General features: G+C 39.7%; 1 protein-coding gene and 1 long non-coding RNA gene across 3 annotated transcripts in view; both read right to left on the reverse strand.

The window, feature by feature from the left end:
- The window catches only part of LOC142739449 (uncharacterized), a 39,992-nt gene extending 25,867 nt beyond the window's left edge, over positions 1-14,125 (reverse strand). The window contains exons 1-2 of the long non-coding RNA XR_012880608.1: positions 13,925-14,125; positions 6,167-6,375 (exon numbers count right to left, since the gene is read on the reverse strand). This is a non-coding gene — a long non-coding RNA (uncharacterized LOC142739449). The remainder of the gene's footprint in view (positions 1-6,166; positions 6,376-13,924) is intronic.
- The window catches only part of ARHGAP24 (Rho GTPase activating protein 24), a 923,793-nt gene that overhangs the window by 694,747 nt on the left and 214,406 nt on the right, over positions 1-14,640 (reverse strand). The window lies entirely within an intron of this gene.

The following is a 14,640-nucleotide window of genomic DNA, read 5'->3' on the forward strand; positions in this document are numbered from 1 at the left end:
AAACAAGGCCCCCCAAAATGCTAGGCCATGTCAGGCATTAGTACCCAGGTGCAACTGTAGCACCTGCACCTCATATACTGTAGTATTATATAGAGAAAATATACACAAGAATGCAGAATAACTATTAGGCCCAGTTCACATGGAGTTTTTTGTTGCTGATTTTGAGGCGGAAACTGCGTCGAAATCAGTGCCAAAGAACGTCCGAAACCGCCTCCCATTAATTTCAATGGGAGGTGGAGGCGTGTCTTCCCGGAGCGGCTTTTATCCACTATTTAAGGCTGCGCTACAGTGCTTGGGAATAAGTGACTGGGGCAGAAGAGGATGGAGGCGCAGCCTTATATAGTGGATCGAGCGGGTTCCCCAGCAGCATTTAAAAGAAACAGGATCCTGACCTGTCCACAGAGTTTAAGGCAGCACAGAGTATTTCAGGAGATGAGCGTGCGGATCTTGTGCGGGGTGGTGACTTGCCAATCATGTGAAGGTGTTATTGAGGACAGGAGTGGAGGAGAGGTAACAGACTGAGAGCTGCGTAATGGTAAGAGCAGAGTTCACAGCAGCACAGAATATTTCAGGAGAGGAGCGTGCAGATTCTGTGCTGCTGTGAACTCTGCTCTTACAATTACGTAGCTCTGTCTGTTACCTCTCCTCCACTCCTGTCCTCAATAACACCTTCACATGATTGGCAAGTCACCACCCCGCACAAGATCCGCACGCTCATCTCCTGAAATACTCTGTGCTGCCTTAAACTCTGTGGACTGGTCAGGATCCTGTTTCTTTTAAATGCTGCTGGGGAACCCGCTCGATCCACTATATAAAGTCACTTATTCCCAAGCACTGTAGCGCAGCCTTATATAGTGGATCGAGCGGGTTCCCCAGCAGCATTTAAAAGAAACAGGATCCTGACCTGTCCACAGAGTTTAAGGCAGCACAGAGTATTTCAGGAGATGAGCACGGCCGGGCACGGCCGGGCACGGCCGGCCACGGGCAGCCGGTCGTTTTTCCGAGCCGTGCACCCATTATAAAGTATAGGAGCACGGCCCGTAAAATAAAAAAATAGAACATGTTCTATCTTTTTAACGGCACGGGCACCTTCCCGTGAGAAAACGGGAAGGTACCCGTGGCTAACAGAAGTCTATGGGCCCGCTATTTCGGGTCGTAATTACGACCCGTAATAACGGGTGTTTTTACGGTCGTGTGCATGAGGCCCCGTAATGACGGGTGGCTACATGTGTGCACCCGTCATTACGGCAGCGTTGCTAGGCGACGTCAGTAAATAGTCACTGTCCAGGGTGCTGAAAGTGTTAACTGATCGGCAGTAACTGTTTCAGCACCCTGGACAGTGAATTCCGATCAGAATATAGAGTAACCTGTAAAAAAAAAAAAGACGTTCATACTTACCGAGAACTTTCTGTTTCCTCCAGTCCGGTCTCCCGGCCGTTGCCTTGGTGACGCGTCCCTCTCGACATCCGGCCCGACATTCCTAGATGACGTTACAGCCCATGTGACCGCTGCAGCCAATCACAGGCTACAGCGGCCTCTGCAGCCAATCACAGGCTGCCGCGTCAGGAAAGAAGGTCGGACTGGAGGAAGAAGAGGGACTCGTCACCAAGACAACGACCGGGTACGTATGAAATGCTTTTTATTTTATTTTTAATCAGCAGCCTCTTTTCTCTATCAGTGATTGATAGAGACAAGTGGCTGCCGATTTGTATAATATTTCTGACCGGGTTCAGTCAAAACGTGTTCGGCCGAACCCGGTGAAGTTCGGATTCGCTGCGAACCGAACTTTTCCCGATGTTCGGACCGAAACCGGGTTCGGTTGTCCTGGTTCGCTCATCTCTAACAGGGACAATAAACATAGTAATGTAACAATACGGGTATAGTGAAAATTGTGATGTCACAAAACAGACATAATAAAGATAATGATGTCACAGCACAGGAGTAACTACCAAAGTGAAATAACAGCACAGGAATAATAATCACAGTGATGTCACGGAGCAGGAATGGTATCACAGTGCATGAATAATACATACTTTGAAGTTAAAGGAAAGTGTTATTACGCTCAGTGATGTCAGTATGGGAATAAATTGCACAGTGATGTGACAATACAGGGATAATAAAGTGATATCTCTGCACAGGGATAATAAAGATTGTGCTGTCAAAATGTAAGGGTAATGAGCAAAGTGAAATAACATTATTATTCACTAACACACTACATTTGTTTTATGCCACATTTAATGAATAACTAACGCCTCATGCACACGACCATTGTGCCCATCGGACCGTTTTTGACGGCATCCGAGTGGCACCCGATAGTCTTCGCCGACCCATTCACTTTAGCGGGTGAATCGGGTCAGTGAAAAATGGACGGCGCACACGTTCATGTGCATGAGGCGTAAAGACAAAATGTTTCACTTCAATTCTTCACCTGGTACTTTGCTCAGCACTATTCCCAAGTTTTACAAAACAAATTTACATTGATTTCTTTAAATGTGGTAACAACAACAGATGTGTTAGTTCTATTTTATTTTGAAATAATATTTTTAAACTTAAAAGATGACACAAATTAAAACATTTTCAATTGATGCAGTTTTTTTCTTTTACCTTAGGGTATCTTCACACGGTTAACAAAATAGGGATGAAAATATGGAGCTGTTTTCAAGGGAAAACAGCTCCTGATTTTCAGCTGTTTTTTAATCAAACTCGCGTTTTTCGTGGCGTTTTTTACGCCCGTTTTTGGAGCTGTTTTTCTATTGAGTCAGTGAAAACGGCTCCAAAAAACAACTCAAGAAGTGACATGCACTTCTTTATACAGGGCGTCTTTTTACGCGTCGTTATTTGAAAATGTGGCGTAAAAAAACGCCCCGTCGGAACAGAACGCCGTATTTCCCTTTGAAATCAATGGGCAGATGTTTGTAGGCATTCTGCTTCCCATTTTTCAGCTGTCTTTTAGGACGTTTATGGGCCGAAAAACAACTGAAAATAGGCCGTGTGAATATACCCTTAGGCTTCGTTCACATCTGTGTCGGGGTTCCAGTCATGGGTTCCGTCAGACCTTTCCGTCAGGGGAACCCATGAACGGAAACCATAGCTTTTGTTTGCATTACCATTTACTTCAATGGTAATGCTTCCGTTGCAAATGGTTTCCGTTTTCTCTTCCGTAAGGTTTCCGTTGCTTTGGCGGAAACAATAACGTAGTCGACTGTGCTATTGTTTTCCGCCAAAACAACGGAAAACGTACATAACGGAGACAAATGGAAACATTTGCAACTGAAGAATTACCGTTGAAATCAATGGTAATGCAAACGGACGCTATGGTTTCCGTTTGGTTTCCGTTCATGGGTTCCCCTGACGGAAAGGTCTGACGGAACCCATGAACGGAAGCCCGACTCAGATGTGAACTCAGCCTAATATAAAATGAGTTTAGCTGCATCAGTGTTAATCCCTTAATTAATGCTTTTTTTTTAAATTATTTGAAATCGCGGCTGGATTAAACAAAAAGTAATAATTTTATGCGGTCCCCAGAGGATCATATTATCAGCGATAACTCAGGATAACACAGAGTGGGTTAATGCTACAATTTTTCATACAATTTAATTAACTCAAGGACACAACGATTTTAAATTTTTTTGTCACTGCGTTCTGAGAGCCACCACTTTTTACATTTTCTTGACAGGTAGCTGTATGAGCTTGTATTTTGGTGAAAAAAAAGTTGCTTTTTGTAATGGCACCCTTTTGGGGCACATATAATGTATTGAAAAACTTTTGACTAACTTTTTGGGGGGAATGGAAAAACAACAGCAAGTCTGCCATTGTTTTTTGGGTTTAACTTTTATAATATTCACAGGTATTAATGACATGTTGTGTCATGACAGGTTGAGTCATTACAGAAAATTGTAGCATATGTGCAGGATATGCCATAAATGTCTGATAGATGTGAGTCCTAGCTCTGGGACCCAAACCTATGTCCCAAACTGGGGTTCCAAACCCCAACCTGCCTGGTCACCGCATTCAGTCGGAGTATCAGTGCACAGCAGGACAGAATAAGAGAATGGGAGTTATGGAAACAGTAAGCTACGCTTTTTCGATAGCTTGGGAGTTAACTTCTATGGGAGTTACAGAAACAGCGTTGTTTACCTGGCGGGACAGGGACGGGGGATTGTTGTTCTGGACTTAGGTGCAAATCTATTGTTTTTGTATTTCCACATTCTGAGAGCCATAATTTTTTTTTACCATCGACGGATCTTCATGTGGGCTTATTTGCAGGACTAGTTTTGAATTGTACCACTTTGGGGTGCATAGGACTTACTGATTACATTTATTTCCTTTTTTTGAGATTCCTTTTTTTTATTTTACATCTTTCACTGTGCGGGATTAATAATGTATTAGTTTTATTAGTTTTATAGTATGGGCTGTTGCAGTTCTACCAATTAAGTGTAGTTTTTTTTACTAGAGATTTTTTTCTATAATAAAGCATTTTCTAAGGGAAAATGAGTTTTATATATATATATACATACACACACACATATATATATATATATATATATATATATATATACAGTATATGTATATAGAAGACATTGGCAGCAGAATAGCCATCAATAGGCAACATGTTGAATCCTGTTTTTAAAAAAAATTCTCGTCTTAGAAACAAAACCGTACAAGATGAAAAAAAAAATGTTGTGAAGCAGGGCAAAGCATTGGCCTTAAAGGTCCAGCAGCAAGGTCCAAGCTGATTTGACTTGCTGTTTAGGACAAATTTTATAGGTTAATTCACAGATGCGTATGTTCTTTAAACATTGGGGTTAAACACACAGAATTGTCTACGTATTAATTTTTAATTACAAGTAATTAATGTTTGTTGCATTTAGTTTATAGCAATATCCCCATTTGCGAATCAACTCTTTGGAAAAGTATCATAATGGCTTACAGTCAACTCATCCTGGCTGCATTATTAGTGCATGATGATGGCTCACTGATTTAAAGGTGATATCTTTATTAAAACAACCTCTTTTTAAATTGAAGCCAGCATGGTGATCAGTTAATTGTCATGTGTCCAGCTTCTGAAAGCCCGGAAGGTCAGCTGTTGTCTCCGAGGGAAGCTGGCCGACAATGTAATACATGGATAGGACAGCTCCACCAGAGCGTGAGCCTCTGTTTATTAGAGGCTCGTCACTGTCTAATCAAGTGGGGGATGTCCATAAGTCCTAATAGAGCATATGGCAAGGGCCGGTTCTGTGAGCCCCTTTAACCTCTTGGCGACATGTGATGTAACTATATGTCACATCCACCAAGGGGGAATATGGAGCCGGTTCATCTTGGGTGACTAAAAAAAAAGAAAAATTTAGAATGAAAAAAAAAATTAAAAGTTAAAAAATGAACCCTTTTCCCATTTTACTCCTAAAGTAATGTAAAACATTACAAATAATTGGTCCATAGCAGTTTGAACTATTAAAAAATTATATTTAAACCGCTGGATGAACAACCCTGTAGGTAAGTGCTGTTTTTTGGTCATATTGCTTTTTTCCACCCCCACAAAAAAAGGAATAAAAATTGATCAAAAAGTTATATGGTATCAATAAAAACGACAGCTCAGTGTGCAAAAAACAAGCTCTTACAACGCTTCGACAGAAAAATAAAAAAGCTATGGGTCTCAGAATATGGCGACACAAAATAATTGTATTTTTTAACAAATATAGTTTTTTCTTTGTAAAAGTAGTACATTATAAAAAAAACTATAAAAATTTGGTATCGTCGTAATCTAATTGACGCACAGAATATAGTTAACGTGTAATTTTTACTGCACTGTGACTACTGTAACAACTAAACCCAAAAAACAATGGAAAAACCACAGTTTCCAATTCGACCTCACAATGAATTTGTTTTCAGTTTCCCAGTACATTATATGGTACCTTAAATGGTGACATTAAAAACTACAACTTGTCCCACAAAAAACAAGCCCTATAAATAAAAAATGTATGGCTGTGCAGGTCAGGAAGGAAAAAATAAAAAATTGCCTGCGTCAAAGGGTTGTAATCCCGATGCTGAAAATATGTCATGACAATCACAGTGGAAAAACATCAAGATATAAAGAAGCAATACACAATAAATCCCACGAGAAAATGTAAAAAGTAATGTTTTTAGAAAAAGAAACCATCATAAGCACCTATCAGACTTGAGTGTTCATTGCACAGATACGCTGGTATTCCTTTGTGATAACAGCTAACCTATGAGAAAAGCTTCTTTTGGGATTAGATAGGAACCTCACCAAGGATACTTCACATGTTGTCCCAAGGACTTGTAAACATTAGCTTAAAAGAAGATATTCTATAGCGGGGGCTTCCTTGTCCCATTCATTCTCTCTCCGCTGTTTTCCTATCAAGAATACCATGTATTAGATGGAAACATTATCAAATATTTATTGTGGCACAATGACAGCGTTTTAATTTCCAAATCACTCTTCCTTTGTTATTATTCCATCCATAGAAAATCAAATTGATATTCTACACCAGATTGTGACTAAGGTTAAGCAATGTCAAAGCAGCTTTTAGTCCCTGCATCATCTATCTACTTTGACTGTTCATTCATTTACAAAAACAACCAATGTTGACATTGCCAGCTGCATTGCGTGGGGCCTTCAAATCTACAAAAAACCACCCTTAGCTACGGTGAGGTTGGCACATTAATTGTCACAATCTTGTAGATAAGAATCCACTTCCTTAAAATTATATGAAAAATATATGCATTTCACTAACACAGACCTATCAGCCCGAGACACACAACAGTTTATTGCTTTGGAATTTTTTCTTCATAAAATCACAAACATAGATATGCAGATGTATTCTTCCTTACCCTTCTTTTTTTTACAACATATTCTTAGATGTGTGGCGCAAGAGAACCAGCTTTAAAAAAACAAACCATGATTTTTCAATACTCTGTCTATGCTATATGCGTCTACGTGTGACTACCCAGGTGGTTGTGATGTGAGTTGTATCCTGTCAAGTATTTTGCTAGCATGTCGCGATATTATATCAAATTCGATACAGGTGAAATTGGAGTCCTTAACCAAATTCAAGCAAAGGTGAGGGTAGACACATCTATAAACCACTCAGCCATAAAATGAAAACCGCCTGCCTGATATTGTGTAGGTCACCCTTGTGCCACCAGAACAGCTTTGACCCATTGTGGAATGAATGTGGTATCTGGTACTAAGATTTTAGCAGCAGATCTTGTAAGTCCTGTAAGTTGCATGGTTGGGCCTCCCTGGATCAGACTTGTTTTTGCAGCACATCCCCCAGATGCTTAATCAGATTGAGATGTGGGAAATTTGGAGAGCAATTCAACACCTTAAGCTCTCTTTTATCGTGTTCTTCAAACCCTTCCTGAATATTTTTTACATTGTGGCACATTGCTATGAAGGGGTTTACTTGTACTTGGTCTGCAACTATGTTATCATAGGCGATACATGTCAAATTAACATCTACATGAATCCAAGGTTTCCTAGCAGAACATTGCCCAGAGCATCACACTGCCTTTGCTGGCTTCTCTTCATCCCATAGTGCACCCTGGTGCAATCTCTTCCCCAGGTTATCGATGCACACGCACCCGCCATCCACATGATGTTAAAAAAACGTCATTCACCAGACTAGGCCACCTTCTTCTATTGCTCCACAGTCCAGTGTTGATACTAACATGCTGATTGCAATGGTTTGGGTGGTGGACAGGGGTCAGCATGGGCACTTTGACCAGTCTGCGACTATGAAGCCCCAAATGCAGCAAGCTGTGATGCAGTGTGTATTCTGAATCATAGCCAGTATTATCTTTTTCACTAATTTGTATTACAGTATCTCTTCTGTGGGATTGTGTCACGATCTGTGGGTATGTGGACCCACTGGGCCGTACCGCCATAGCAGGATATCAGCAGGCCAAACAGTGTACCAACTGAATGTATATATAGTCCAAGCACAAGAGTACCTGTAGTAGTTCAGACAGTAACAATGGCTAGGCTCAGATGGGACCTTGGCAGCAGACACCAGGCGTGGTGTAGCACAGCAGGTGTGACCGGTGGCACATGACTCCAACTTTCTAAGGCATAGGAACAAAGGTAGCATGGGATACAGGATACAGCTAGCAGGTACGGGAACACTCGGAACAGGATAACATTAAGGGACCATTTGCAAGACTAACATGGGTAAACACAACAATGCTCAGGCAAAGAGTAAAGAGGCAGGGCCCCTCATATAGTCCAGGGAATCATGGGCTAATTGATGATTATTATCATGTGAGCGCGCTGGCCCTTTAAGGTCGGGCAGGAGCGTGCACGCACACCGTACGGAACACAGCAAAACAGAGCGGAAGTGAGCGCTGGCGTCTCCTAGGGAGGAGATGCGGGCCAGCGCTCACAGATCCATGGCTGCAACCGTCGGGGGGTGAGTAATCCTGACGGTCCGTGGCCGTGGACGCTACAGATTGTACCAGATGAGCTAGCCTTCGCTCCCTGCAAGCGTCAATAAGTCTTTGATGCCTGTAACCTTGTGGCCGGTTGACTAGCCAGTGCATACCGAGCACAACTAGCAAGATCTGCCATTTTGGAAATGCTCTGTCCTAGTCGTCTAACAATTACAATTTGGCCCTTGTCAAAGTCACTCATCTCCTCATGCTTTCCCATTTGCCAGCATATAGGATATTTAGATACAGAGCTTTGTGCATGTATATATATATATGCATACCTATATCTTAGGTACTCGATAATCTTTGTTTAATTATGGTTCTGTTACCTGGCTTAATACTATCCGGAAAAACAAGCGCCAAAGACGATACAGTACGTCATGTTAGAGCCATTGACAAGGAGCAATGATCATTACTGTATTGGGACGAATGATCAAAAATACGATCGCTCGTCACTCATGCATGTGCATCACCTCGGCAGCACATCTCCCAGTATACAAAGGGAGATGTGCTGCCAACTAGTCACCATATTTTTTGCTGTATAAAAGATTCAATCAGCTTATGAACGCGCGTTTATACAAGGAAATGATTGGAAAAGAGCGTTCGAATGAACGCTCGTTTGCTCGATCATTGGCCCGTGTTAAAAGAACTTTACTCTTGGTTTGTTTGCTTGCATTTTCTAATCATTTTATCCTGTTAAAAGGAAAATTAACCCTCTGCCAATTGCTGGACAATGCAGCTGACTTGATCACAATCAGACATGTTTTAACCCCTTAGTGACAAGCCTATTTTAGGCCTTAATGACCAAGCTATTTTTTATGTTTTCCGTCGTCTCATTCAAAGAGCTATAACTTTTTTATTTTTGCGTCGACATAGCTCTTGTTTTTTTTGCGGGACAAGTTGTATTTTTTAATAACACCATTTTGGGGTACATAGAATTTATTGATTGACTTTTTTTTGTGGGGAATAGAAAAGAAACAGCAATTCCGCCACACTTTTTTCCATCCTAAATTCACGCCGTTTACCGTGTGGTATAAATAACACAATAACTTTATTCAGCGGGTTGTTACGATTGCAGCGATACCAAATTTATATAGATTTTGTATGTTTTTCTACTTTTACACAGCAAAATCTTTTTTATCAAAATTATTTGTTTTTGTATCTCCATATTTGAAGAGCCATAACTTTTCTATTTTTCAACGTATGCAGTTGTATGAGGGCTTTTTTTCGCGGGACGACTTGTAGTTTTTTTTTGGTACCATTTTGGAGTAGATGCGACTTTTTGATCACTTTTTATTGCATTTTTTTTAAGGCAGAATTCACAGAAAACAGCAATTTTTGCATTGTTTTTTATTTTATATTTTACGACGTTCTCCGTGCGGGTTAAATAATATAATAACTTTATATTTGGGGTCGTTACGGAAGCGGCGATACCAAATATGTGTAACTCTTTCACTTTTTTTTTTCTTTTCAATAATAAAGCAAGGGGAAAAATGTGTTTTTTCATTTTTATTTTTTTTCACTTATTTTTTTTATTAACTTTATGAAACTTTTTTTTTACTAGTCCCACCAGGGGACTTCACTATGCGATCCTCTGATCGCATTTATAATACACTGCAATACTTTTTTATTGCAGTGTATTGGTGCCTGTCCGTGTAAAACGGGCATGCGTCTGGCATGGCCTAGCAGGCATAACTAATGCCAGACCTGGGGCGCTTTATTAGGCCCCCCGGCTGTCATAGAAACCATCTACATCCTGCGATCTTATTACAGGATGCCGGTGGGGTGAGAGAGGAAGCTCCCTCCATCTCTCCAAAAACAATCAGATGCTATTGAGCGCCGCATCTGAGAGGTTAAACTGGCGAGATCGATACTGATATCGATCTCGCCCGTTCGAGCAGGGCTGCCCCCAGAGCAGGGAGATTTAACGGCTCCCTGCTCTATTTAATTATTCCGGTGCAGCGCCGTGAAAAGGCGTATGCATCGGAATAAAGCCCATTAGTGGCCGCTGTGAAAAGTAATATTGGCGGTCACTAACGGGTTAAATATAAATTATATTATTGTAAACTACCTGCAAGAATTAACTATCCATGCCACTGTATTAGAAGTAAGCAGTACAAGGTCTTAATGATTATGAACAAGTTTTGAAATATATAAGTATCTTTATATTTGAACAACCTTATAAACTCAGACTAAAATCACTTACAGGCAGGTTCTGAAAACCATCACAATGTATCCAATTTATAATGTGGTATTATATCAATTTAGAAATCTCCACTGGGTAAGGGCAGACCACTTTTGCTAGTAAATTATGGTGCTACATTAAGAGCACTTGTTTTTTCCAGGCTTCCTGCACAGTGTTTTGTCAGTTCTTTCTCTGGGTATTGCTGGACAGCTTTATAAATTGTTTTGGCCTTTACTTTCATCTTATTATTGATAGCACAACTCTATATTTGTCTTTATCCGACCTTACCCTAGCAAAATATTGATTGCCATGCCTACCTGTGATCTATGGATGGCTTCTATTCAATTCTGAAAAGTTCTTCTACAATATATTTTCTAAATATTAAAACCCAGAGGGTTCAGAGGGTAACACTATTTTCTACTAATATTTTTTACAACGGAGCTGATCTTCTTGCGGCAGAGATCAAGCGGGGTGAGAGAGGGGGAGCCCCAGAACCACTTCCTGTTGGGGCACCAGTGGATACCGATTCACATCCCAATGGAAAGTGTGACTTTCCATTAGGACGTGAAAAGGCAGCTCTATGATTGGAAGCGCTAAAATAAGAAAGGCAAAACTCACTACAGTTATATTTTTGACAAATAAATGATTGATATTATCTAGCATGATACAAAGGTTCAGTGGTGTAGCTGGGGGGTCATTTAGGTATGTGCCTCAGGTGCTGGGGGCATGAACAAGCAACCTGCCCTGACAGAGTATTTAGATACAGTGCTAGTACAGAAAATTGAATTCTCGCCCAGGGTGAAGAAAAACCTAGCTGCTGGTTGAATCTGCACAGGTCTACAATGACAGGATTGCAAAAATTAGGTGTAACTAAAAGGATAGCATGCTAAACAGCAGAGGGGGCCCACCATACTATCAACCCCTTAAGAACCAAGCCCAGTTTTGCATCAATAGGAAGGGGTTAAAGGAGCGTCAAAGGTAAGGATTAGGAGGAGAGACAATCGATAGCAAAAGTAAGAGCATTGAAAGGCCAAAGACAAAGAGTACAATGACCATTCTCTGCTGGTGGTAGCCATTGTGGAGTGGGGATGCCTTCAAGGTTTTGCTATGGCATACCTAGGGTTGTTGTCCTGCTTTACGAATGTTGTTTATTAGTGTTTGCACACGGGGGGCAGAAACAGGGCCAACAAGGCACAACTTATGCCAGCACACAAAGACAGCACAGTGGCATCTGTAGTGGGTACAGAGGTAGCCGTTGCATCGGGCTCTAGTGATTTGATTAATTTTTTTCAAGTTTGACACTGCTTGTTAAAACATGAATGTACTAAACTGAAGGAAAACAGCAGGTATGGCTGAAAAAGAGCAAAATCTAGTCAAGAAAAAAAACACTGACATATACTGGCATCAATACATTTTTACAGATTTGGAAATATAATTTATAATAATTAGATGTAAAGCAGGGTGCCAATAAAAGCAAAGGCCTATGCTGGAAAAGTGCCTATATCTCATGCCAATATTGAAAACAGCAAATGTGCCCATATGGCAGTTACCCATACACTGATGAGGGCCAATGCATGATAAACAGTTTCCTACAAAACAAATATCCATTCCCATCAGTCTTGGCTTCCTTGACTTTCAGCAGTGGTAAAGCGTACCTCAAGGGTTGGATATAACTATAGAAATAAAAATGCTATAAGAAAATAGTTATGTAATAGTGGGGAACTGCTGTTGCCAGTGACTTTTTCCAAGTGTGAAATACCACTCTTCGTCTCGGCATCATTTTTCCATGTACAGAAAATGCCAGAGACCTAATTAAATAGTGTTTAGAATCGAGCAGTCTTAGCAGAGAAACAAGTGTTAGAAGTGGGATGATTCCAGAGAGCTCATCTCCTTGAGATTACTAATAATGTGCAAGACAGCAGGGATTATCCACGTTACATAGAACGAATGTGAGAAGTGAAAATGGAAAGACTCATTGCCTTGGCATTTATATTAAGCGCCAATATAAAGTATCGGGTTACGAATCCGAAAATTCCAGGAAAGAAACAAACAATCCCATTATTTCTTTTATTTCTAACAGCTGTTTTCTTTTGTTTTTATTCTTTTTTTATTCAGGGCATTTATATAGCTGTAATATACACTAGTGTGTGAGCGATTATAGACAAGTACAGATTAAACACCTGTTTTCCCTGATTTATATTATATATATATATATATATATATATATATACACACACACACATATACATAAATATATATATATATATATATACACACACATATACATAAATATATATATATATATATATATATATATATATATATACTATAGATAAGCTGAGATATATACAGATACGATCAGATAAGCTAGATCTCACAACATATTTCAGAAGAGATCTAATGATATGATACCCTGGCTGCTTTGTTATAGGATATTCTTCTACATTGTTTGACGATAGATTGAAGCAATATGGTCTTTGGACAGTGGTTTTTTCAGAGCATGCAATGTAACTGTGTATTAAGCAATTGGTATCGGGAATACATTTAGATTTATTTAGCCAGTCCAAAATCGTCATAGCACAAATTCCTATAATGTGTTTAGGAGCTACCAATGCAAATAGAGACTGATGATAGTATGAACGAGGCATCATAGACATATCATTACTATAACAGAACAATAATAAATGCTTACAAATAACTTGTCACCTACACATATGGAAAGAAATACTTCATAATATGCCTTCATGCAAAAGATGTAAAATATTAATATCATATAGAAGGAAAAGAATGATCATTTCAGTATTCTGTAGTACTGAATTATGTATTATCTTATAGTGGCTAAAGTAAAATTGCATGATATTGAAGGAGTCGCTGCGCTTCTTTTCAGAAAAGCCTAATCCTTTATTCACATGAATACAAACAGGCTGTTGGTAAGTATGTAAATAAAGGATTACGGTTTTCCGAACGGAAGTCTTGTGACTCGTTCCATATTGTGTATCTGTGATATTTTGAACTAGGACATCTCGTCGCATAGCACCCAGCCATCTATATCGAATGATTTGCATTGCTGTTTTTGGTGTTTTTTATAGTAAAATAGCAGCCATCTTTTCAGGCATCCATTTGAATAATCTGCTGTGTATTCACCAAATAGCTCAATTTCTAATAAAAATTAAAGGGGTGTCCTATTCTGGTCATATAATTGTATGTAAATTACTACCTATGTCTCATGCTGAACTGCTATTTTTTTCTTCTTTGCAGCACTTCAACATAAGTTGAAGACGTATTACTCACCAGACATTTGTGACGTTTCGTCCAAATTAAAACCTTTCTTGAAGCGAACGTCCAAGGATTGGTGATGGGTACAGAAAACAGTGAAAGGTGTTGGGCCTTGGGAGGGGACTCCTAAAGAGCTAGAAGAGGGAGGAGAAGCATAGGGGAATTTGTGGGACACTACCCTGTAAACCTGACCAGAGTTCACCTGAGCTCGTCTGCGCAGGTTGTAGGGAATATATTTACAGACAAAAAAATAAAAGAGAAGTTTTGACATTTAGAAAGACTCCCTCCTGCTGAGGAGTTGGATAAGAACAATTACTTTGTGATGTAACAATGTTCTATGACATCACAAAATAGGGAGACCAAATCATGTTAACAAATTCATGAGAATTAATAATCCATTAATTCCTTGTTTACACAGTGCAGATTTGCGGCAGATTTTGCATATATTTTTTAACCCCTTAATGACCAGCCTATTTTAACCCTTAATGACCAAGCTATTTTTTACGTTTTTCCATCGTCGCATTCCAAGAGCTATAACTTTTTTATTTTTGTCTCGACTTAGCTGTATAAGGTCTTGTTTTTTGCGGGACAAGTTGTATTTTTTAATAGCACCATTTTGAGGTACATATTATTTATTGATTAACTTTTATTACCTTTTTTGGGGGGGGGATAGAAAAAAATCTGACATTTTGCCACTCTTTTTTGGCGTCCTAAATCTACGCCGTTTACCG

This window comes from Rhinoderma darwinii, chromosome 1 (assembly GCF_050947455.1).
Source record: "Rhinoderma darwinii isolate aRhiDar2 chromosome 1, aRhiDar2.hap1, whole genome shotgun sequence".
NCBI lineage: Eukaryota > Metazoa > Chordata > Amphibia > Anura > Rhinodermatidae > Rhinoderma > Rhinoderma darwinii.